The following is a 24,879-nucleotide window of genomic DNA, read 5'->3' as shown; positions in this document are numbered from 1 at the left end:
GGAATGTTCTGTTGTCCTATGACCTGTTGAATACCTTGGAGCAACATGTTGTAGGACTTTTGTGAAGGTTCCCCCTTTTGCTTTTTTTATGAACAGGTGTACCTTGGCATGAGGAACACTTTAACGTTAACCAATTGCCTTGAAATTGCCTTTACATCCAAAGGTGGGTTTTGCGTTCCCGCTGTAACAGGGGCAGTGTCACTAGGTGCTCCTGAGAGCTTATCCATGCCTTCGTGCAGTGAAATGCGGTCCCAGTCTGGTGTACGGCACTGAAGACTCAAATCCGCATAAGCACTTCGATGCTTACCTGGCACTAAGTAGAAACTGAGGCACCTTGAGTGCAGTCCACGAAATCTTTCTGTAATGGTGCACCTGAGAAGCTGGGTGTTCCTGTGCATCCAGCACATATAGGACTGGAGCATCTGAGTGCCTTGGCTGCTGAATTGCTTGCTGTCTGCCTTATACCTAAGCCTGTTTGGGAGTCACAGACTACATAGTCATATGCTTAAGTCCTCTGAAAGACCTGACGCTCATACAGTACCTCTGTAATGCCTATTGATACTCAGCGCTGAACTCAAAGCGCTGTTGTCACAGCGATGGCCACTTTCCTAACTTATAGGGGACAGGCAGTGTTACTGCTTCCAGCTACCTTAGGTATAACAGCCTGGTGGTTAGGAAGTGGTTACCTAAGCCCAGTACACTTATCAGCCTGAAGAAATTGTGTCTTAGACAAGTGCCATTACATTAGAACTTAGTGGAAACAGTTTGGCTCCCCATACAAAGAAGAATGAAAAGTTTATGGGCCCAGGAGCCTAACTCAATGCCAAGCCCAATAGGAAGAGCCATCCTTGCAGAGGAGCTGTCTCGCTCTCATGCTGCATGCTTCTGGTTACCCAGGGCTGTTAATGTAGCCTTTTTTAAATGAGTCAGAGAAGTTTAAAATACGGAGAGGTCTGGGAGTAGGAAGCAGGTCCTCCTCCCTCCAAGCTGAATGACCTTGACTTGGGGCTTCAGACCTTTGCCTTTTTGTTACTCTGTGGTTGGGAGAGCTTCACCTTCCCGCCTGCCACACCTTTGACAGCAGCGTGGAGAGCAGTCTGTTGAGTAGGTGGGACTTCAGCATGGTAGACTCAAATCTCATCCACTCATTTCCCCGTTTCACACTGACTATTCCAGATTTTGCAAGTATCTCTGAAGACTGTAGACTCTAGCAACTCTTTTAATTGGAGCTTGGCCTTACAGACCCAAGCTTCTGCTGCTCCTGTATGAATAAATGTTTGCGTAGGACAGTGGTAGAATGTGCCATGGTCTCTTCTGCAGGCTAATTCACATTGGAAGCATTTTTCCTGTTTTACATGGTAGATACTCCTGTAGCTGAAAGGGAAGAGGTTCGTTTTGGGTGGCTGATGTGTCTAGCCTGAAGTCCAGATGTTGCCCTACAGGTGACTCTGATGTGACTAACAAATTGTGAGGAGCGTGAGAGGGAAAGTTTTCAAGGAGGCTGAAAAGAGAAACAACCCACCATTTGCAAAAATGGGGGGGAGGGGACATTTTAAAGGTTAAATAGTTTAAAAGTTTGAAGCATACATTCAAACACTAGATAGGCTGAGACAACTATGTGGGTGTAAGATGCCTTGAAGTGAAACCACCCCAGTTAATATACAGCAAATTTCAATTGTAGGCAAATCACAGAACTATATTTATTTATGTACTTAACGTATGTACTTAAGCTGAAGTTTGCTTATGTGCGGTTGTGTGCCTTATCTCATTGGGTTGGTTGAGTACTAAGTGCAAACCATGGCAGCTGTGAACACAGCTAGTTGAGTTCCAGTTCTGTTCTGTGGCAGACTCTCACAGCCCAACAGGACCTTACGCTGGGACAGCCAAAGTACTTTTCTCTGCCCTTGGTGGAACAGTAGCTTATCAAAGGGGGAACAGCTGTAAATCAACCTTAGACAAATTTTGGCCAGAAATTAGAAGAAGGTTCCTAGTTACCACGGCAGTAATTTTCTGGAGCAAATTGAAGTGGAGGCAAAAGGTCTTACTACCCTTCTGATGGGATTTCACAAGACTGAAAGAGATTGTTTGCCAAGGTAGTAGCAATAGTAGGAAACTTAACTCAGAGACATAGGAGGTTCTTTGTAGTTTTGTAACTCTAATTGAGTAGGTTCAGTAGAGAGGCTAGCAGGTACTTGAAACCTTCCCAGATCTTAAGAGTTGATTTCAAGATTTGCCATCAGAGTGGCAGTTCATAATTACAGAGAAGTTGATCCTAACACCCTATTTTGACCATCTGGTGTGGTGCACAAACTTGATTTTAGTAGAATGAATTCAAGTCTCTAGAATCAGCAGGGATATTGGAGCTGCTCACTTTTCAGGGCTGCCAAATCCTGAAGTCACTTGCATTTGGTGAGAATGGTTAGCTGCGTAACGCTGGAGATAAGCAGATTGGCCAGGAGGCATGTGCTCTTAACCAGTTTCCTGGAGACAATTTGTTCCCCTCTCAATTTCTAACACTTGGACCACACCTAACATTGTCAGAAAACATTGAATACTGCTCAAAACACAGTGGCAGCTGCTGCCACCCTTATTTTGTATAGTACTTATGGCAAAATAAGGAATTGGGGTTCCAAGACCTTCCTAGCCTGAATGCTATGAAACCCCTGACGGTAATTGCCCTTCCATAAACAGTAGGGAAGGGAGAGGTGGGATCATTCTTCATCCATTCTGTTGAAACTGAGCCACTTTGCAGAAATAAAAGCAAGAGTCAAGGGACCATCATGAGGAATTCTGTCTTTATCCTATCTTTAGAATAAAGGATCTAAAACCTATCTTTAATCCCACTGAGAAGACAAAAGAGGAATCGAGAGTTCTGGGAAATGGTTGTGCATTTGGCACTGAGGAATTAAAGGATAAAATAGATTAACCAAGACTCCCTCCTCTGAGTCAGACTCCCTCTTGCTTATTCTTTCTGTGGTCCCATGAATCTCACTTTCTGTGCAGTGGAGCAGGAGGAGTGGAGGATGCCCTCACCTCTGCTGCTTGAAAGGTTTATTTCTTCCTTTCTATTTGAAGGGGTTTGGAACCACCATGTTTTAGGCTCTGTGATGGAGCAGGGAGCAGAATGCAGGTTGCTTATGGTGTGCATGGGTAGTGTAAGCCCCTAGCATCACCCAGACAGACTGTTCGAATATTGCCTTGTGCCTCTTCCTGGCAGTGCCAACTCTGATCCTGACACTTGAGTGTACAAATCAATGGTGAAATTATTTTACTCCTGGAGGACTGCATTTTCACAGAATCACATAATGTTTGTGGTTCAGGGTGTGGTTGTGGGCAGGAGTCTGGAGATTGACCAGTCCAACCCCCTACTCAGAGCAGGGCCACCTAGAGCTGGTAGCCCAGGACTGTATGCAGATGGCTTTTGAGTATCTCCAAGGATAGAGACTCCACAACCTCTCTGGACAACCTTTTCCAGTGTTCAGCCACCCTCACAGTAAAAAGTGTTTCCTGATGTACAGATGGCACCTCCTGTGTTTCAGTTTGTGTCCATTGCCTCTGGTCGTGTCACAGGGCACGTCTGAGAAAAGTTTGGCTCTGTCTTCTTTACTCCTGCTCACTGGGGATCTATACATATTGTTGAGATTCCCCCGAGCCTTCTCTTCTCCAGGCTGAACAGTGCCCACTCTCTCAGCCTTTCCTCATGTGACATGCTTCAGTTCCTTAACTGTCTTTGTGGCTCCTTGCTGCACTCACTCCAATATGTCCATGTCTTTCTTGTACCGAGGAGCCCAGAACTAGACTTAGCATTCAGATGTGGCTTCACCAATGCTGAGACAGAGAGGAAAGATCACCTCTCTCGATCTGTTGGCAATGCTCTTCCAATGCAGCCCAGGATGGTGTTGGCCTTCTTTGCTGCAGGGGCACATTGCTGGCTCATCTTCAATTTGGTGTTGACCAGGAATCACAGAATCACAGAATCACTAAGGTTGGAAAAGACCTGTAAGATCATCAAGTCGAACCATAAAAAAAAAACCAAAACAAAACCCAAAAAACCAAAAAAAACCACCAAAACCACCCACAAACCACAAAATACACCACAACCCACACCAAAAACAACCCACCCACACCACACAGCACCATGCCCATCAAGCCACATCCCACAATGCCACATCCACATGCTCCTTGAATACCTCCAGAGAGGGTGACTCTACCACCTCCCTGGGCAGCCTGTTCCAATGTTTCACGACTCTCTCAGTAAAGAAATTTTTCCTAATATCCAACCTGAACCTCCCCTGGCACAACTTGAGGCCATTTCCTCTTGTCCTGTCACTTGTCACTTGGGAGAAGAGACCAACATCCACCTCTCTGCAACCCCCTTTCAGGTAATTGTAGAGAGCGATGAGGTCTCCCCTCAGCCTCCTCTTCTCCAGACTGAACAACCCCAGTTCCCTCAGCCGCTCCTCATAAGACTTGGGCTCCAGACCCCTCACCAGCTTCGTCGCCCTTCTCTGGACACGCTCCAGCACCTCAATGTCCTTCTTGCAGTGAGGGGCCCAAAACTGAACACAGTACTCGAGGTGCGGCCTCACCAGCGCTGAGTACAGGGGCACGATCACCTCCCTACTGCTGCTGGCCACACTATTTCTGATACAAGCCAGGATGCTGTTGGCCTTCTTGGCCACCTGGGCACACTGCTGGCTCATATTCAGCCGGCTGTCGATCAACACCCCCAGGTCCTTTTCTGCGGGGCAGCTTTCCAGCCACTCGTCCCCAAGCCTGTAGCGTTGCCTGGGGTTGTTGTGACCCAAGTGCAGGACCCGGCACTTGGCCTTGTTGAACCTCATACAATTGGCCTGGGCCCATCGATCCAGTCTGTCCAGATCCCTCTGCAGAGCCTTCCTACCCTCGAGCAGATCAACACTCCCTCCCAACTTGGTGTCGTCTCCAAACTTGCTGAGGGAGCACTCTATCCCCTCATCCAGATCATCAATAAAGACATTAAACAAGACCGGTCCCAAAACTGAGCCCTGGGGGACACCACTTGTGACCGGCCGCCAGCTGGATTTCACCCCATTCACTACAACTCTCTGGGCTCGGCCGTCCAGCCAGTTTTTAACCCAGCGAAGAGTGCACCTGTCTAAGCCATGAGTCGCCAGCTTCTCCAGGAGAATACTGTGGGGAACAGTGTCAAAGGCTTTACTAAAGTCCAGGTAGACAACATCAACAGCCTTCCCCTCATCCCCTCGGCGGGTCACCTGGTCATAGAAGGAGATCAGGTTGGTCAAGCAGGACCTGCCTTTCATGAACCCGTGCTGGCTGGGCCTGATCCCTTGGTTATCGTGCACATGTCCCGTGAGCGCCCTCAAGATGAGGCTCTCCATTATCTTCCCCGGCACCGAGGTCAGGCTGACAGGCCTGTAGTTCCCCAGATCCTCCTTCCGGCCCTTCTTGTAGATGGGTGTCACATTGACAATCTTCCAGTCATCCGGGACCTCACCCGTTAACCAGGACTGCTGATAACTGATGGAGAGCGGCTTGGCAAGCTCCTCCGCCAGCTCCCTCAGCACCCTTGGGTGGATGCCATCAGGCCCCATAGACTTATGAGTGTCCAGGTGGCATAGCAGGTCGTTAACTGCTTCCTCTGGGATCATGGGGAGCCTATTTTGCTCTCCATCCCTGTCTTCCAGCTCAGGGAGATGGATACCCTGAGGATACCTGGTCTGACTATTAAAGACTGAGGCAAAGAAGGCATTAAGTACCTCAGCCTTTTCCTCATCCTTCGTGACAATGTTCCCCGCCGCATCCAGTAAAGGATGGAGATTCTCCTTGACTCTTTTTTTGTTGTTAATGTATTTATAGAAGCATTTTTTGTTGTCCCTCATGATCATGGCCAGGTTGAGCTCTAGCTGAGCTTTCGCCTTCCTAATTCCCTCTCTGCATGACCTAACGAGGTCCTTGTATTCTTCTTCACTTGCCTGCCCCTTCTTCCAGAGGTGGTAAATTCTCTTTTTTTCCCCGAGTCTCAACAAAAGCTCCTTGTTCAGCCAGGCCGGTCGTCTTCCCCGCTGGCTCTTCTTACGGCACATGGGCACTGCCTGCTCCTGCGCCTTCAAGATTTCCTTCTTGAAGATGGTCCAGCCTTCCTGGACCCCTTTGCCTTTCAGGACCGTCTCCCAAGGGACCCTCTCAATCAGTGTCCTGAACATGCCAAAGTTTGCCCTCCGGAAGTCCATGGTAGCAGTTTTGCTGACCTCCCTCCTTATTTGGCTAAAAATTGAAAACTCTATCATTTCATGGTCGCTAAGCCCAAGACGGCCTCCGACCTTCACTTCTCCCACCAGACCCTCACTGTTCGTAAACAGCAGGTCAAGCAGGGCACCTTCCCTGGTAGGCTCCCTTACCAGCTGCATCAGGAAGTTATCTTCCACAGTTGCTTTCCTGCAGAGCTTCTTTCCAGCTAGTTGGCCCAGCACGTACTGGTGCATGGGGTTATTCCTCTCCTTGTGCAGGACTTAGCATGTCCTTTTGTTGAATGTTTTAAAGCTTAAGAGGGAGACCAGTATGTAATGTGTTCTCAAATCAGTCTGAGTCATTCAGGGGGAGGATTGCTTGTGGTCACTGCTTCCAGCCCCTTTCTCTTTACTGTCCAAGGCTGTCACTCAGGTAGGGAGAGAGAGAATTGAACAGTGCAGAAACTAGTGTTGCCTTTTGGCCAATGGAAACATCAGAAAGAATTTAATAGCATTTGAGGCTTCAAGTTTTCACCACTCTGAGAGGACAGGTGTGGCCAGAAGGGTGTCCTGATCAAAGGAGACGACTGTGGTGACCTCAGAATTGCAAGGAGTGTTTTCATGACTTTCAGGGAATTTCAGAGAATTGATAGTGATTTTTAAGCGGGAAGGTGGACTGAGTAGTCCAAGGAGACTACTATACACAGTCAAAATGTGTTCACAACTGCACACAGTCATGCGGGAAGGCAATTATGAGACAGTAATCGACTGTTTTGCTGGGGGGCCATCTCACCGCCAAGGCAGGAGCAGGAGACTGCCAGCAGAAAACAGCAGATTTGTAGGAATTTCCTCAAAAGCTATAGAAGAGCAGGAGGTGATATGGGATGACAGGCAGTAACAGACATCCCTACCATGTTCTAGATATGGGCTTCAGATCAACGTATGTTGAAATTTCGGAAGGTCTGAAGTGCAGGCTTTTGTCCAGACCTCTTTTCTGGTCCCAGTTTCAGTGGTTTTATTGAAATGCACAGGGCGTTACTTCTGTGCATGCGTCTTCCCACATGATTCTGCACTTGATAAAAGAAGTCTCTAAAGCTTCATGCCCGGCTTTGTCTGATGTTGCAGTAATGCTTTCTAACTCAAAAGTCTGTGAGTCTACAAATTCATGGGCATTATTTGTGCCCTGCAGAAGGATGAAGACAAAGACTGGGTGAAAGAATGTGATCTCTGGGCAGGAACTTCTCAAAGTACAGAGTTGTTATAAACCCAGATCTTAAAAGGAATTAAGTAGAAGAGACCTCTTCTCTAGAGGGGGAGGGTACCCTCCTGTTGGTTGTTTTTCTGGAAAATAGCAGAGGGAGAACAACATTAAGAGAGATTTGAAATTCTCAGTCTTGACAATGCCCTTTTATTTCTGAGGACTTGTGTGAAGAATTTTTTGCAACCTTGGATACAGGAAAGCAACTAATAAAGATGTAACATGCTTCCTTCATCAGGTGGTTACTAAGCATTTTAAGACTTGAACTTAATACCTTAAGAAAAGGCTATTTAAAAATACTGCTGCCCTTGTATTCAGGCTTGTTGGGATGCAGGCATTATTGAAGGTGGAAAATGACAAAACTGAAATTTTATTTTTGGTTGCCAATAGGTAGAGACAGCTATAATTTCTAGCCAATTTTACCTTCTCCTTCACTCTACCCACTGGTGCCCACTGCATTTGTCTTCTCCCCTGGGCCTACCAGTTTTAATTAATAGATGCTGGCATGCAATTACATTTTGGGGGAAAAAGCCTGAGAGCCTACAGTTTGCCTGTAATTTCCAGTGGTGATAAAACATATAAGAAAATCTTACGTAATCAGTTACAAACATAGAGTGGTTTCATTCTGCTTTTTGGAAATAATTGCATATAATTTAAATTACTGGAATGACTTACACCTGATCAGGGCTGTGTGATTTATCCCAGTCAGATCCATATATTGGATCTGTAAGGATGCAGATAGCTTATCAGATCTCTGTATCTGTCAAGAGTTACAATTGTTTTATCCCTTCTTTTATACTTCACAGATATGATAAAATATTATGCAATGTTTGTGGTGTTGCCTAGTTTTGGAATCTAGGCAGTAAATGTTATTCAGAGTTATTTTTGGTTTTCACAGCAAACAGCAGAAGAGAATACCACTATCAGTTTGCTTTAATAGTTACTTAGGTAAGACAATTTGCACAACGCAATAGGATGGCATTGTAATTCTTTGTACTTATAACTGAAGTAATCATCCTCAAAATTTGATTGCATATCAGATACTTATGTCCAGAGGGAGTTATAAACAAGAAAGCCATGTTCCAAATATATTTTCTGGCACTGTTACAGAGGCAAGAAAAGCTAGTTGCAATTTTCAGAATAATGACACACACAAAAGCATTCATACGCTTGCCACTTCAGAGGCATGAAGAGACATGCCACGATGAATAGGTGTTTCCAGACAGTTCTAGATTGAATTAGAACATCTATTTTGGCACTCATTTCTGAGTTTGTTCACATCAGGTGTGTCTTATTTTCAGTGTCAGGACTTTGTGCACTTTGCTTATGATAAGCATTGTTAATACTATTGAAGATAAGGGAGCATGTCTGTCTGTGTGTGTTTTTTTCAGATACCTGTAATAAAAATGAGTAGCGTTGGAAATCTTGTAATTTTTTGGTCTGTCTTTCCTATATTAAGCCCTCTTGGAATCACTGAAGATCAGTGTATGCTCAGAGAGTTGCTTTTTGATTAGGGGGGAACCTAGCAGACAGAGCTATGGTTTTTAATGGTGACAGTGGTGGATCTAGCAAATTAACTGTTTCAAATTTTGAGGATCTGGGGTGTAACCAAAGAATAATTTTCTCTGTATTTTGGGCTTTAGATAAACACCAAATTCTAGTTAGAATGGTGGTTTAAATGCCTTGGCATCAAAATACAGTTAGTTACTTTAAGATCCTTAATTGAGAGTTATTTTTTTAAACTTCATTATGTGAAATTTATTAGGACATTGCTCATGAATGCAACACAGCCCAACCATGCTATTTTAGTGTAACTACTATTATATTGCAGAAAAAAAATCTGCTACTCTTCTAGCAAGAAACAGAGCACGCTGTTCTGAGATTTGCTAATGGAAGTCTTCACATGCTTGAATGACCTAAGTGTGAAGTGTCTTCTCAAGTGTTCTCTTGGTTACCAATACTGCATACTCTGAATTGATCAAACAAAGAAATTATGTACCTAAAAGTCTGTCTGCATCTTATACTTGCAGGTCTAATAAAAGATACTACATTTTTTTACAAACCTAGTTTGGCCTATGAGCCTAGAAAGCATTACAAATTTCATAGCCGCTGGTCATGAAGATTTTGTCTGCATTTTTGTAAAACATATATATTAATTCTAAAGTCTTTGAACATACTGTGAAGGCTTCAAAATCATATCAATAAACTAAGGTTTTATGATATTTATATTGATACATCATTCTCTTCCCAGATATTTAGCAAACCTACAGTCCTATACTATACAAACAATCCAAAGATTTAACTAGGGGCTATTTACATCAGTATGTATTAATCATGTAGAAGTATTCTACAAATCAAATGATTAGTAATAGGACTTTTGAGAGAAATGGCAATGAAGCAGTTTATGTAACAAAAGGCCATTTTGGAACTGGATGTTTGAGTATGTTTAGTTGTGTTTTGAGCCATGGTTTGTTAGTAAAACTGTTTTCTTTTGACGATTCAATTGGTCTTGGAAAAAACATCAAGACGTATGCAAAACCAGACATAGTAGCTGTATGAGCTTTCTAATATCTTTTCTTTCCACAATTTCTTTAGCACTTGCAGTGCAGTCATTTTTCATTTATATTCATTATTCTCTAGGTTTTTAATTTCATATCATGTTATTTCAAAATAAAGTCATTGCACTTTTGAATAGTCACACTATTAACTTTAGAATAATTTTGACATTTGGCATCAGGAGGCTAAATTTTATACTGATTAAATGAAATTGCATAGATGTAGATGAAAACAATGTGAAAACTTGAGTGGTAAAAGGACATGAACAATCTATGAGTATTTTTGTTACTTTACGTGCTAAGTCTGCTTGATACTGTTATTTATTGCAAAAATTTTGAAATTGCATGAAAAACTTCAGCTATACAGTTTAATGTTCTGCCGTCTATGTGTTTTTAGGTATAGATGTAGAACAGGAAGGCAGCTGATGATTGATGGAGTGCATGGTGCACAAGGCTAGGCAGTTGAGAAGAAAGGAGAGAATTTATGCGAAATTTAGATCATCCTAGTTTAACTCTATTGACTTTGGCCCTGGATGCCACCTGCAAAGTATGAGGGTAATGGGTTTGCACTTTATGGATGAGAATTAGAAGAGATTTTGTATGTGTATGTGTGCTTATGCCAAAGAATATGGAACCAGGCTGTACGGAGTATGTAAAAGTTGTTTTATGGACTTTAATTGCAACATTATGTTGCTTATCATCACTTGAAATATGCAGACTGCATTGGTGAAACATGATCAGGAGCTGAAAATTTGGAACAATTTTGCCTGCAGTCATGTTGTGGGGACCGGTGACACAGTTGAACAAGTTGCTGCCGTGAACCAGCTGCCATGGACCAGCTGTGGTCCTGTGCTTGTGCTGAGTTTGACTAACTTCGCTGAGTCTCTGCCTTGGAACAAGTGTCACTGGAAGCACATTTGTTAACTGGAGTAAGACTTAAGTGTCGTTGAGTCTGTTTAGATGAGATACATCCCTGTAAGTCTTGTATTTTGCAGAAAGAAGCACATTTTTCTCAAATGCATTCGGTAACTGTTCAGTTAGTCCCCAAGCTTTACATAGAAAGTAAACTTCAGAAAAGTGAAACCAAGACATAGCTACCTACGTTTCTGGAAAAAACCCTCATTTATCACTGTTCAAAAGTGTATTTGTATTTTTTAAAATTACTTTGTGTTGTGTATACCCCTAATTTCCTGCAGTCTTAATTGTGTATTTTGTTTTCCTTTGTTTTCTCCAAAAAGCTGTTTCTTAGTATACTCACAGAAAGGAACTGTATTCACTCAGAGGTGGAGATTGCAGAATTATATGAATTGATTCTGATAGTATATATGTAAAAAGTGTGTAAATTCCTTTGAGATTGAATGCACAGTACATTTTTCTTATATTTCACAGCAAAATTAGATATTGATTTTTTAATGAGAAATCTATTCTAAGAATATAGAACCTCACTAAGATATTATGATTCTTGTATTTTGTGTTTTTAAATGATTTGATATTGATTGTAGTTTTTAAATTTAAAAGCTCTCACATTTATAAGCAAAATCTCTTTGTAATTTATTTTACAATTTTTTTTTTTTAAAACTATATTATCTTAAAGCAAAACATCCTCCCTTAAAAAAGTCTCTTTCAATTATAGCACTCACCGTAAAATAACTTTGACCAGGAACTGTTTGGACTGGACTGACCAGTTCAGGGAATCAGCAGTGAATTTATGGTTTTGTTCATCTGTAACATCCCTTTTTCTGGTGGGGATGTTTCAGGTTCTCAACTCGTCCCTGTCTGAACAGGTTTAAGCGGTCCACATGGAAAAAGAACTGGGGAGTTCTAGTTATGCGGCAGATGAGACAGTGCTCTCTCTTTCATCCAACCAAGGTGATCTGATTCTTTCTTTCCTGGGATCAAAAATAAAAAAGCTGAGGTTTCCCTGAGGTAAAGTAAAATTAATTAAGTTTATAATATGAGGGAAGAATCTTGAGGAGAACAGCAGCAACAGTAGTGCTTCCTATTATTGAGGGGGTTTGTCCTCTTATTTTTTACGGGGTTTGCAGTTTGGCAATGCTTTCAGCTCTCTCCTTGCAGAATTTATGGTCAAGTATGTTTTTTTCTGTCTGTATTTAAGTGTTTGCCATATTTCTCTGAAATCAAGACCTTGTCAGAGTGATTCATTATTTCTGTCACATTCCGTTGGATTACTGCAACATACTGTACATGGGATTACTCTTAAAGACTGTACTGTTGATCTCATACTAAGCCTTTTTACTTTTCCTTCTGCTTCCTATTGCATGTATTTCAGTTTAAAGCAGAGCTTTCCTACCTGTGTACTGGTAGAAGAATGGAGGTCAACTGAGACCACAGAAGAAAGCCTTCTTTAAGTGGAGAAGACAGGGAACTTGCATGCACAGCTTTAGCGGAGGGCCCCTAAATTTGAGAGCTTTCTGTGAAAGCCAAAGTTTGATGAACTTTCTGCGAAGGCAACTCGCTTGCTATGTGGAAGATGCAGAGGTGGAAAGGAACTGATCTTCCAGGCAATTTACTTAATGGTGTAAAAGACCAGGTGTTAAATTTTGAAGACAGGCCCTTGCATGTCTGGCATTCATAAATAAACCAAGAAAATCAATAAGTGACTTCGGCAACTGCCACGCTTTTGACTCCCTTTGTCAGAGGCCAAGAACTGAATGAACAAGAAAATTAAAAGTGTTTTCCCTGAAGGAAAAGTAGTTTTTCCTCCAGGCTAAAGCTGAGGCCACTGGGAGTACAGGAAAGCTTTTTTTTGCTGTGTTACCATAGTTTGTCTGAATCTATCAGTCTTCAGTTTTTTATACTGTGAAGTTGTGCCCTTCGTATTTGATATCAAGATGTGTGTCAGTCAGAGAGCTGCATCCCAGGGCTCTCAGCCTCCTGTTTTTTATTAGTTCCAAAAATATTTTTTGTTTCATTTTGTAAACCTGGAAAGTACTACTAATGTCTTTTCACTAGAAGACAGTTCAAATTATGCCCCGTAATACTGTGGTGCTTCCCAGTTGAAATCTAAACCAATTTATGGTGCGTGTGTCTGTCTCTCATAATATATTTTTCAAACTTTACTTACCTTCCAGATGTTTAAGTCATTGTGGTTACACCAGCGTATATTACGTATATATCTTACCTACCATATACAGTGTATCTGGTACATCAGAGTTCAATCTGTAATATTTTAGGAACGTGCAGTTTTTTCTCTTTCCTCATTCCAGGCATTATAATCATACACTTGATAAAATAAAATCCTAGACAAATCAAGTTGAGTTAAAGAGCCATTCTATACATATTAAATTGCATTTCGGTTTAAGGTGAGCTTCCTGCAAAACTGTAAGGAAACTGCAGTGTTGTTCAGTGCAAATGTCGTGCTCAGTTCACAAAACCTTGCTAAGAGGACAAACTGCGGTTGGTGTTGAGAGGTACAAAGCACTGTCCAGTTGTGGCTGAGGGTCTGTCTGTGCTGTCCCTGGAGGTGTGGTGGCAGCACGGGAGCTGTGCTTGTGTCTCCCGGGGGGGATTTCATTGTCTAAATACGGGTGTCTGCTACTGTTTGAGATGTCCAGTGGTACGCCTCCTTATCTTCATCTCTCCTCCAGAGGAAGGAGGAGGAAAGGGTGGGAAGCTGGTTGCTGTTTTAAACCAGGTTTTGCAGCAGTGGGCAGCAGGGAGTGGAGGGAGCTCAGGAGCAGGCAGTGGGCTCTGTAGCTGACTGGCACGGAGCTCCCTCGGGGGACATCATGGGTGGGTATTTCCTCAGCTGGCAGCAGTCCCTGGACCATCCAGGTTTCATTGCTGGACACACACAGCAGTGGCAAAAGCTTCAGCTTAGTCGATGGGTCTGATTGTGTTTTCAGACCTGTGCAACAGCCTGCTGCTTTCTCCAGATCCCACCTGCGGGATTTTTGAGCTCACTGTCTTTCCTTTGGGGATCTCTCATTTCTCAAATAATATTATGGCTGTTGAGGTAAGAGCATGTTTCCCTCCACATGAGAAGCAGTACCTTTTGGATGTGAACTATCATTAAAGTAGCATCAATGAAAATGAGATGCTTTGTTTGATAAAATCCTTATTTTATTTTATCGTGTTAATCCTGAGTCTCCTGATATCTAAGGTGTTTTAAATGTCCTCACAGGTAACCACACAGGTAATGAGAAAAGACTGCAAAATGGCCAGCATTTTGCATTGTGCTGGCAAGGCTGTTCACTAGAAAAACTATGGTTGCTTAGTCGCTGTGGGAGAGGAAAAATGAAGAGAGGAGAAGATGAGAGCGCAGGCTATGGCCTTTTGAGGGACAGCAGGAAAGGGGAAAGTACGTGGCAAGTGAGCGTGAAACTGTAAGAAAGTGCACATTCCTTAAGGCACAAGAAGTTGAACTGAGAGGGCATATAGGCGGGTCTGTGGGGATCAGACAGAGGAGGAATATATAACAAATGAGAGATGTGAGGAGAAGACTGGAATTAGCTGGGATGGGAGCCTGGAAGTAGGCTGTGAGTGATGCAGCTGCCTATTTGTCTAGTGCAGAACAAGTGTAAAATAGCACTTCTGCACACTGAGAATTGGGTAATGAATAATGATGGATCCTCTGGTAGCAGACCTGGGACTTGTGTATTTATGTGTCTGTTTCACTTTGGGTTTGAACTGGAGATGGTTAAGCACACAAATCAGGAGGAGGTGAACATTTATTTTCAGTGTGAAAATAAATAAATTAGAAGGCAAGTAGAAAATACAAAGGTTCAGAAATGCTCAGAGTGTGAGCCAGCCTCATGACTGTGAAGAGAGGGGTCTGAGTCATTAGGTTCAGAGGCTTGGGGCTTGGCAAAGCTGCTTTCCTGGCTCTCGGCAGGCTCAGATGGTGCAGCGAGAGCATCTGGAAACACAGGGTAGCTTGACCGAAGAAGAAACTGGACACCTCGGTGCATTTGAATTCAATGTTGCCAGAAAATCAGCTTTTTATAGTATTATTTAATTACGCTTGGGCTGCCCCTAAACTTCTCATTGAAAGGTAGGTCCATGTAAGAGATGTGGTCTGGTTTAACAAGAAGGAGGGTGGTCAGGTCTCCTCCTTGTTTGTAGCAGAGGACTTGGAAATGCAGCCTGGCCACATCTTAAGAGTTCCTAAACCTGATAGTAGTAATCCACATTATTATTTTTCAAAACAATTTGCCGTGTTAACTCGGTCACAGAATTTGGGGGTCTTTGTGGTTTTAAATACTTGGAATTTGCTTTAATCTTATTACAAGAAGAATGCTTCATCTGGTTAGGAAAGGGTCCCTGCTGTCACAGGAGCTTATGACAGGGGGTTGTGAAAAGGCCCTGCACCAGGAGTTTACCTTCCTAACAGAGTAAGCAGACAAAAGGGAGATGAGGTATAAAGAGCACAAGTACATCAGCTGTAAGGCAGCACTAAACGTTGTGTTAGTCTCAAGGTTTATAGGCAGGGTGCCATGTCCCCTGCGTCTGTCCAGCCTTGTCATCTCCAGCCTGACATATTGGAGGTTGTGTGCATGTACATATTAATCTGTGCAGACTCGGTGCCCGAGGGAATGGTGTGTGTTTGTGTGTTTTTGTTTTTAATTAAAGGTGGCATCTCTGCTTTTTGGGTGGCTGAAGAATGGAGCTAAAAGGAATCATCTGAATGGAAAGAAAAAGGAGTAAAGGATGTTGAAGTTTGAGGTGGGGGTGCAAGTACAGCTAAAAGATTGAGCAGGCAGGAAGAAAGGAGAGCAGCTGGGGCAAAGAGATCACTGTACAGCAGAGACCTTAATCAAAACCATAGAAAGTGCTCTGAATGTGTGAACATCCGTGCTTTGCTGAACCAGCAGCTGCTCTTGGCTCGGAAATCTTCCTGGTACTTTTCTGTAGTGTTTCCCCATACCACACTCTTGTGGGTAGGGATAACTCTTCAGTTCCCAGGCAGTGTGTGGAGATCTCCCTGGTATGCCTGTTTGGCTGTGCATATGTACATTATATGTAGTAGTATGGGAGACAGCATTAGAAGCCTTTGCTCCAGTATTTAAGATAAGCCACACAGGTGCGTAATCTCATAGGCTGCATAGTGTCATTTGGGATGAGCAAACATGATGGTAGGCAGTCTTATTTTACTCCCTGCGCTCTTTCGTATCAGGGGGCTGCTTGACCGCTTCTAGTGCTGATCCTACCACCTGGAACACCTGGCTGTTCCTCTCTGCATTTTCCCCAGTGCCACAATGGAAAGCGGGGGGAGGGGGGAAACAGCATCTAAATCCTATAGAGGTGGCATAGAAGGAGGACTCTACCTTGATCCTGTACTCTCCGATCCTACCTCCTCTGAAACAGCTGGAAAGGGGAAGAGGAGCATTTACAGCTCTTTCTTGCCCTTTTTTCTCAATGTGGAAGACCCCATTTGGCTACAGTATGAACCTTATTTTCACAATTAAAGATTGTCACACACTAATACTGTGGTTAACACGGAACTAAACCTTGACTCTTCTGGGCTGGTCTAGCTCTTTCTTTTCTAGATGTTGGAGAAAGTAATGACTTTTCTAAACTGTGAGGAGAAACACATAAGCAGTAGTGTCATCCTATATCTTGGCAGCCAGAAGATGGGTATGAAAGAGGCAAAGAGGTGTATCAGTGCTACATTTGGGAGGGGTGACTGCAGCAGACAATCTTGCACTGAAATTAAGTTTTGGCTGGTTTGGATGGCCTTAAGGATTGAAGGATGTGGGCTGTAATACGGAACAGGCGTCTGCTCCAGTGTGCTTGATAAGGGGTGCACAAAGAAATCTGCAACACATGTATTCATGTCTTCACAGCTACACGAGCAAATATTATTGTTCACAGGCTGCTGCTGACCACAAGTGTGCATACAAAGAGGTGGCAGCCCACGCCCCCCAAAAAAATAGGTTCTTGAATGTGTGATATTCATTAGCCAAAAAAAAAAAGAAAAAGAGAAGGTGGGGGAGAGACAGGGAGACACAAGTAAGTAGATCTGCTGGAGAAGTTGTTTGAGGGAGCTAGGGTATCCTGGGGGTTGTACTAAGGAAAGAGATGGGTATTTCAAATCCGAGATATGTTGTAGCTTGGGACTGACAGTTTTGTATTTCTTCTCCAAAATTACAGAATAAGCACTCTGATAGAAACAAAATTTTGACATCAGCTACTTGGTTTATCAGTGATATCTTGCTTCTGTACCAATGTGTGTCTGCTAATTTTGAAATTTGGAGTTTCAAGAAGTCAGGATATGGGAGCGATACTGTGATACATACTCAAATATCTTCGTGGTCATCCATCGCAAGAGAAGGGTGATTAATGATACTGTTCTTCTGAAAACATAAACTTTTCCCTTTCTTTTAAACTAATGTGAAATACCTGAAAGGTAGCAGCCCTTGATACTGAGTTGTCTAACCACAACTGATGGGCAATACCCAGAGCGGGTTTGGCATCCAGCAATTCTGGAGGGGTCATTCAAAGAAAATTTAATGATTCATTTCCCAAGTCTTTGGTGCTTTTGGTTGAACTTTGAGGGTAGGGATTTGCCAGAAGTGCTGTGATGGAAATTTGCTAATTCAGCTGCTTGTTTGCCAGAAATTACAATCAGAGTTTCTTATTTTTTTTGAAGGTGTACTGCGCTGCTGTGATGCTGAGTATAACATTAGCTGGAAGACTTCTGGTAGCCTGTAGCAAGTGTCAGGAGCAATTATCAGTCATTGTCATCCAGAAAATTTGTCATTGTTCTGCTAAGTGCTACCCTGAGATTCATACTTCTTGATTTCACTTTAAGAAAGAATCAGTCTGGATGTTAAGTTATTGGACAGACTTGAGATACAATTAACCTTTGTGTGCTGCCACTCTGGTGAAGTTAGAGTCTGCCTGTACCTCAGGTCTGCATTTGCTAAATTGAGATAATGCTTTTCTCTTCCCTTCAGTTGTCCGTCTTCTTTCTTCAGATAGTTTCTTCTCTCGGTGACATTCCTTTCCTGTGTGTCCAGATAGTCTCCAGGCTTTGCTCCTGAGAATCCGTGGTCTCAGCGGAGGTCTCAGGGCCAGTGCTGCAAGGCAAAGCAATAATAATAATAAATCCATATAAGCAGTGTTATGCTGACTATTTGGGACAGGATCTGACTTTACTGATGTCTGCAGCTGGGTCTGACTTCACCCTCTGTACCAAAATTGGAACTGTGTTTGGGGTTCTTCTATAAGGACTGCTGCCTGCTGAGTGGCAAAGCCTCATCCTTTGTTCAAGGTGATAATTTCCTAAGAATCAAATATGAATACAAATAATTTTGGCAAAGGAAGATATAAATCCATTGTATAGGATATACAGTACAAGGAATTACTCTTTCACGATGGTAGTTTAACAGCAAGTTCAACACTTTGTGCTCATGAGAAAGGTTTGTGTTTGCTGCTTTGAAACTTGGACAGTTCATGTAGTTAACTCAGTTAGGTAATTTGTCTTCTACATAGGCACAACTTTGTCATTTACCAAAACGCATCGCTGGGAATATGCTTGAATCACTCCACTTGCTTCTTCTGTCTGAAGTTGGCCATGCAGCCGTTGTGTGGATTTGATGTGTGTGCTCCATGCATGTTGTGAAGTTATTTGTGACCGCATACAGATTTGAAACACATAATGACCAGCACTTCTTTTTGTGTTGAAATTTCATGCTTTGGTGTTTGATGACAGAGAACATTGTTCACTGCATGAACAAGGAGCGTGTTTAACAAAACTGTACTTGCATAAAAATGCACTCCATGAGAAGATGGGAGTGAATAGGATGTTCAAGCATCACCCGGTCTTACTTCATTACAAAAGATGGAGGCAAACAGTGACCTAATATCAGAGCTGTTAACCCGTGTATTACTCTTTGGCCATCTTTGCATTGTTTAAACAAGGCAGATTCGCACTATGTATTGCTCTAAAGGTAAGTTTTTATTTCTTACATAATTATGCTAGCTTAGTACTGTACGCCACGATATCTTATTGTTCTCTAAGTCATATTTATAATGTCACTCAAGGCCTAATTGTTAAGAAAAAGTGGAAATACCTGCTGATTTTTTGAATGAAATCCCTCTTCTGCTGGTTGAATGATCATGAATTTGCCTTTGGGGGTTCTGCCTTCAGAAAAAACACATCAGAAAAGCTGTTCTCCATGCTGGTTAAGGTGGCCGTTCTCTAATAAACGGCTGTACTGCTAACCTCAGTGAAGTAAAGATAAAAATCCCCTGCAGCTAGGAAAATGTATTGAGGACCCTAAAGCACATATGCAAATAATATTGAAGTAGAGTTTACCAAAACATAGCAGCCCATGCTAGCAATACATAGTATAGTTCTTCTGATATAGGAGTCCTTTATTCCAGTGTCCCTTCCAAAATCCTCTCTCTAAGCACATGTTTTTTATATTTTTTTGGATATCATTTAATTTTTAAAACATTAAAAATTGTTGAAGGGATTTATTACAAACCCTTTTTGTCAGACTTTTATATAAACAAATGTAATCAATATACAGAAAAGAGTTGATTTTAATCTTTTTTTAAAACCAGAATAGGATCTGCAGATAACACTAAGAATAAATGCAGCTCCAACTTTAACAAAAGAGATTTTAAAAATCCTATTTACGTCTTCTGTTAATTTTCTCTATTGTTTTAGTTCATTGAAAGCTTGAAACCAAGGCCACACTTCTTCATGAGGCATTTAATATGAAAATCTTCTTTGTCTGCTTATAAAGGAAAACTAAAATAGTTCTTCAAAGGGATCTTCTGAATTTTTTAATACTCTTTTTCTGTGGGCCTTGCTACTTAATGTAAAGCTGTATTTGAATCATATTCTTGCTAATGTAGAATTCAAATTATATTAGAATGAAAAGTTTCACTGCTTTCTAGACCTTATTTGGCCCTTAATTAGACACCATAAACCTTGGTTTGGTGTATAATAAAAGTGCCAACTCCAAACCACAATTTTCTTTCCAAGTGCAGCAGTGCCACTTTTCTGTGCCCTGAAGTATAGGATGCTACTGGAAAATTTGTGGCTGTTTTAGAGGCCACAGGTCCTAATGAGCAATATGCTTTCAGTAGTTTAACAAGTGGCTCCTGCAAAAATTCTTTCCTCTTAGCCAGTCATAATCTTAATATACCACATGCATGTTCTGCACATACTAAAGGATAGTCTTCATTTATTTTCCTATTTAACCTGGGGGGGAGGACATGCTGCTGACTAACATTTACATTAAGTTGCACTCTGCAACTTTATACTGATGGTATTTTGACAATAATGGCAGCTTGTGAATAACTGTCTCATTTTAAAGGTTAAAAAACTTGAGTTCCTCAGCGCTCCTGTAATGAGCCCTGGAACTGTGTCAGCTTTTGGAAAGGGTTATTTGGCAATGCCCAGAGAAATTAATACCCAGAAGAGCAAAAAAATGCATGAAAGTGTAATAGAAGTGTTTTTTAGGTGAAATATTTCAGCTGTGAGAAAGATACCAGTTTGTGACTCTGGAAATGGACTTTTACAGGACCAAGTGAGTTCTCATTGCCTTTAGTCCTTCATTATTGCCTCCAGTGTCGATTTATGCCACTCACACTTTCCTTTTCCCTCTTGTTTTATTCTGCAGTGAAACTGAAGCATTGGGTATATGTTGATGTGTTGATGGCTTAGTAAGTGCAGAGATTTCAGTAGAAATATAATATCCGAAACATTAGATAATACTAGAAATTTATTTCTTTTAAAGCACAGTGTGGTGATAGAGCAGAACCTTATGATCTCTTAGTCTTGAATGGTATATGCTGTTGTATGTTTGTGTAAGTCTGTTTAGAGGTGCAAGTTTGTCTTTTTAAATACATTCTGCAGCAGCTAACGTGTGGGGTTTCCTGCAGTGAGTAAGATAGCATGGGTTGGTGTTTTGGTGTATTGGAAATTCGTACTAGGAGCAGGAAAATTGGATTTTGTAATCTCCTAGTCACTTGTTCCATTACTTTTTGCATACATTTTTACAAGCATAAGAGGCAGAGGTAAGACTAGTTAATGTGGTACTGAGGCGATGAAGAATGTTATGGAAATGGGAACAGTTTGGGCCTTTCAATAGCTCCTGTCCAGATTTTTTTTTCTTACATTGGGCTATTTTAAGTTGAAGATTTCTGTAAAAATAGAGCTTTTTAAGAAGTACTAGATGGAGTCTTCTGAAATTCCTCCACAATTTGCTCTACATTTTAGTGTGCTGTTTGTTCAGAAATTCCCCCTGCTTTCTTATTCAGCACCAAATTTGCCTTTAGGCAGGCATGCAAAATATTCATGGGAGTGTCTGGTTTCTTTAAGTCCAGAAGGCACAGCAAGGAGGGCACTTGCTGCTGCTGGTTTCAAGTGAACATGTTTGAGGTGGAAACTTGCTTCAGTGATATATCTTGGCAACACATGGCTGAGGGAAGAGAGGGATGGGGCAAACTTTATCTATGTATCTTTTAAATGTCTTATAAAGCATTTTTCTGAGTGTACGTGAGTATATATATAATATATCATATATAAAATATACATGTCTATGAATTTATAGCTAGCAGCATTGTATTCTTAGTGGTTTCTGGCACAGATATAAGCCATGCTGATTCCTGCTTCCCATCTGTCGTCTAACCTCATCTTCCATTCCACATCCGCTCTGTGCTCTCGTTCTTCCTCGTTTACTTCTCTTCACTTCCAACTTCATGTCGTCCCTTCTCTACAACATCAGCACACCTCAGGTCCTGACAATTTCTGCTTTTGTTCGTGTAGTCCCAGCTCCTCTGAGGAACCGTCCATTAGAGATTGAGAAAGCTGTTGTTTGTGAGACTCCCATCCTTACTCCATTCACACTCTGCCTTTGGCCAAGGCAAGTAGTTGCTCATGTAACACAGTACACATTTTAATAGCACGCATCTTTCTGTTTTAACTGTGTGCAAATGAAACAGCTGTGTCTTTGTATTCCCCAAAATAGCCCCTTTCCAAAGACACTAAAAAGTATTTTGTTTCTAGTGAAACAAATACGGAATTTGTAGGCCAATCTTTTATGAAGGTAAGAACCAAAAATCTTAGAAATAGTTTTCAAAAGTCATGTCAGGGTAATGTGAGATTTGTTTAGATCAGATCTTTATGTTTGGCCAAGCGGTGCTCAGAACAGGACCCAAAATGCTTTTTTTTTCCTGGGGAACGTCTGTTAGAGTAACCTATGGCTGGTAACAGACCCATGAACTTTTTCACTGCTGAGGAATTGACAGCTAAGGTTGTCAATTGGCTGCAGTTTCTCTCAATCACTTTATATTCCTTGCTTTAGAGGTTGGATATAGCTGAATATTCCCATTCTCTAGGACAGTCTGAGCTTTTTAAAATCTGTTCTTATAACTTTGAAGTTGGACTGGTTTTTTTTATTCCTGAACTTTACACAAAATGAATACAGTATTCCTATGAATAATTGACAGCCGGCTGAATATGAGCCAGCAGTGTGCCCAGGTGGCCAAGAAGGCCAACACCATCCTGGCCTGTATCAGAAATGGTGTGGCCAGCAGGAGTAGGGAGGTGATGGTGCCCATGTACTCGGCGCTGGTGAGGCCGCACCTCGAATCCTGTGTTCAGTTTTGGGCCCCTCACTACAAGAAGGACATGGAGGTGCTGGAGCGTGTCCAGAGAAGGGCGACGAAGCCGGTGAGGGGTCTGGAGCCCAAGTCTGATGAGGAGCGGCTGAGGGAACTGGGGTTGTTCAGTCTGGAGAAGAGGAGGCTGAGGGGAGACCTTATTGCTCTCTACAATTACCTGAAAGGGGGTTGCAGAGAGGTGGGTGTTGGTCTCTTCTCCCAAGTGAGAACTGATAGGACAAGAGGAAATGGCCTCAAGTTGCGCCAGGGGAGGTTTAGACTGGATATTAGGAAAAATTCTTTACTGAGACAGTAGTGAAGCATTGGAATAGGCTGCCCAGGGAAGTGGTGGAGTCGCCCTCACTGGAGGTGTTCAAGGAACGTGTGGACGAGGCATTGTGGGACATGGTTTAATGGGCATGGTGGTGTTAGTTGATGTTGGACTTGATGATCTTACAGGTCTTTTCCAACTGTAGTGATTCTGTGTGAACTGGGGTTGTTTAGCCTGGAGAAAAGGAGGCTGAGGGGAGACCTTATCGCTCTCTGCAATTACCTGAAAGGACGTTGTAGAGAGGTGGGTGCTGGTCTCTTCGCCCAAGTGACAAGTGATAGGACAAGAGGAAATGGCCTCAAGTTGCACCAGGGGAGGTTTAGCTTGGATATTATGAAAAAATTCTTCACCGAAAGGGTTATCAAGCATTGGAACAGGCTGCCCAGGGAGGTGGTGGAGTCACCATCCCTGGAGGTACTTAACAGATGTGTAGATGTGGCGCTTAGGATCATTGTTTAGTGGTGGACTTGGCAGTGTTAGGTTTATGGTTGGACTTGATCTTAAAGGTCTTTTCCAACCCGAATGATTCTATGATTCTAAGAGGAGAGTTTCAAAGCTTTTCACTAAAACTTTCCAAAGAAATCCGCTGAAACATTTTGAGTGGTCAACTGTATTAGTGTAACTATGGGAATTCACAAATGACTAAAAATACATACAATTACATGCCAGTTATTTTCAGATCAAGATGTTTCATTGAGTTTTATCTTAAGTTAAAATATCACCGTACTATAGCTAAGTTTTTGATGATTTAGGAATGAATTGCAGACAGAGCTGAACGGTTAAGCTTATCCTTCCGATGTATTTATCAACATATATGGAGATCCTTGAGTCTTCCTCTTTAATGAAAATTGGTGGAGACGGAAATTACTCAAGACCTCATGGAATGTGGTGTTGTGGAAGGAAAGAAACACAGCGCATTGATAAGAGGTGATAGAGGACTTTCTGTTGGATTTCATTTATTAACTGTATTTCCTTTCTCTGAAAAATTGAATCCTGAATAAATGGTGGAAGTTTACCTTGTAATATATCATGACAAATATAAAAAGTTTGGTGTGTTAAGTGTGATACTCTTTATAGAGACTCATGGACTCATTGCCCCACTAAAATAAATAGGCGCTGTCCCCGTTGATTTCGGTAGAGATGTGGTGTTCCTGAAAGAGAGCTGAAATGCTGAATGTATTGAATACCTCTGCTGCTACTGATAGGGTAATATGGTATCTAACTATTTGCTTTGATGCAGCTATCAACATGCTGAATTGCAGGTGAGAGCTATAAAGCATAGAGACTGCTCTACTTTGCAAGCACATAGGTATGGCTATCCTTTTCTTGTCTTCATTTTTTTAAGAACTTAGTGCCAGTGCTGATCCATCAGGCCAGATCCTTGTGAGATCAGGAAATTTGTGTTGGTGCCTGAAAGAAAGGTGAACACTTCTGCATGTTTACCCTACTGTGTTACTTATGCCATGTAGACTAAAAGGAGTAGGACATACTCTCTGGTCAGTACTGCTGTTTGTGTGCTGATTACTGTTTTTTGGGATGTAGCCCCAAAGTAGAAAAAAAAAAAACCAACCTGGGTTATACAACGACCAAAAATGGTATCTTTTTAAATTGTGCTTAATTAGAAAATTCTCCCTCATTTTCCCCTCTGGGAAAAAACACCTACAATCAAAGCCAAAGAACAAAACCCCAAAATCATTCTGCGTATTTAAAAATATTCATTAGATTAGGGAGTGGATCTTCCCCAGTCAGGTTCCTAAGCCTATGTCTTAACATGTGAGTTGTGAAGGCAATTTGGTAATTTCAAATACACTGAGTTAGTAATTGGTTCAGTATTTTTATATCCGCTGCATCAGCTGTGAGAGGGAATATACCGATATACTCTGGATCCTGATGGCTAAGACTCTTCCATGAAGAATGCAA

At 42.1% G+C, this 24,879-nt stretch overlaps 1 protein-coding gene across 4 annotated transcripts in view; it reads left to right on the top strand.

Annotated features, from left to right (window-relative positions):
- The window catches only part of RIMS1 (regulating synaptic membrane exocytosis 1), a 337,498-nt gene that overhangs the window by 3,734 nt on the left and 308,885 nt on the right, over positions 1-24,879 (top strand). The gene's annotated exons all lie outside the window — the stretch shown is intronic.

This window comes from Gavia stellata, chromosome 2 (genome assembly GCF_030936135.1).
Source record: "Gavia stellata isolate bGavSte3 chromosome 2, bGavSte3.hap2, whole genome shotgun sequence".
Lineage (NCBI taxonomy): Eukaryota > Metazoa > Chordata > Aves > Gaviiformes > Gaviidae > Gavia > Gavia stellata.
The sequence above is the reverse complement of the archived record's forward strand: the minus strand, read 5'-3'. Positions and strand labels throughout refer to the sequence as shown.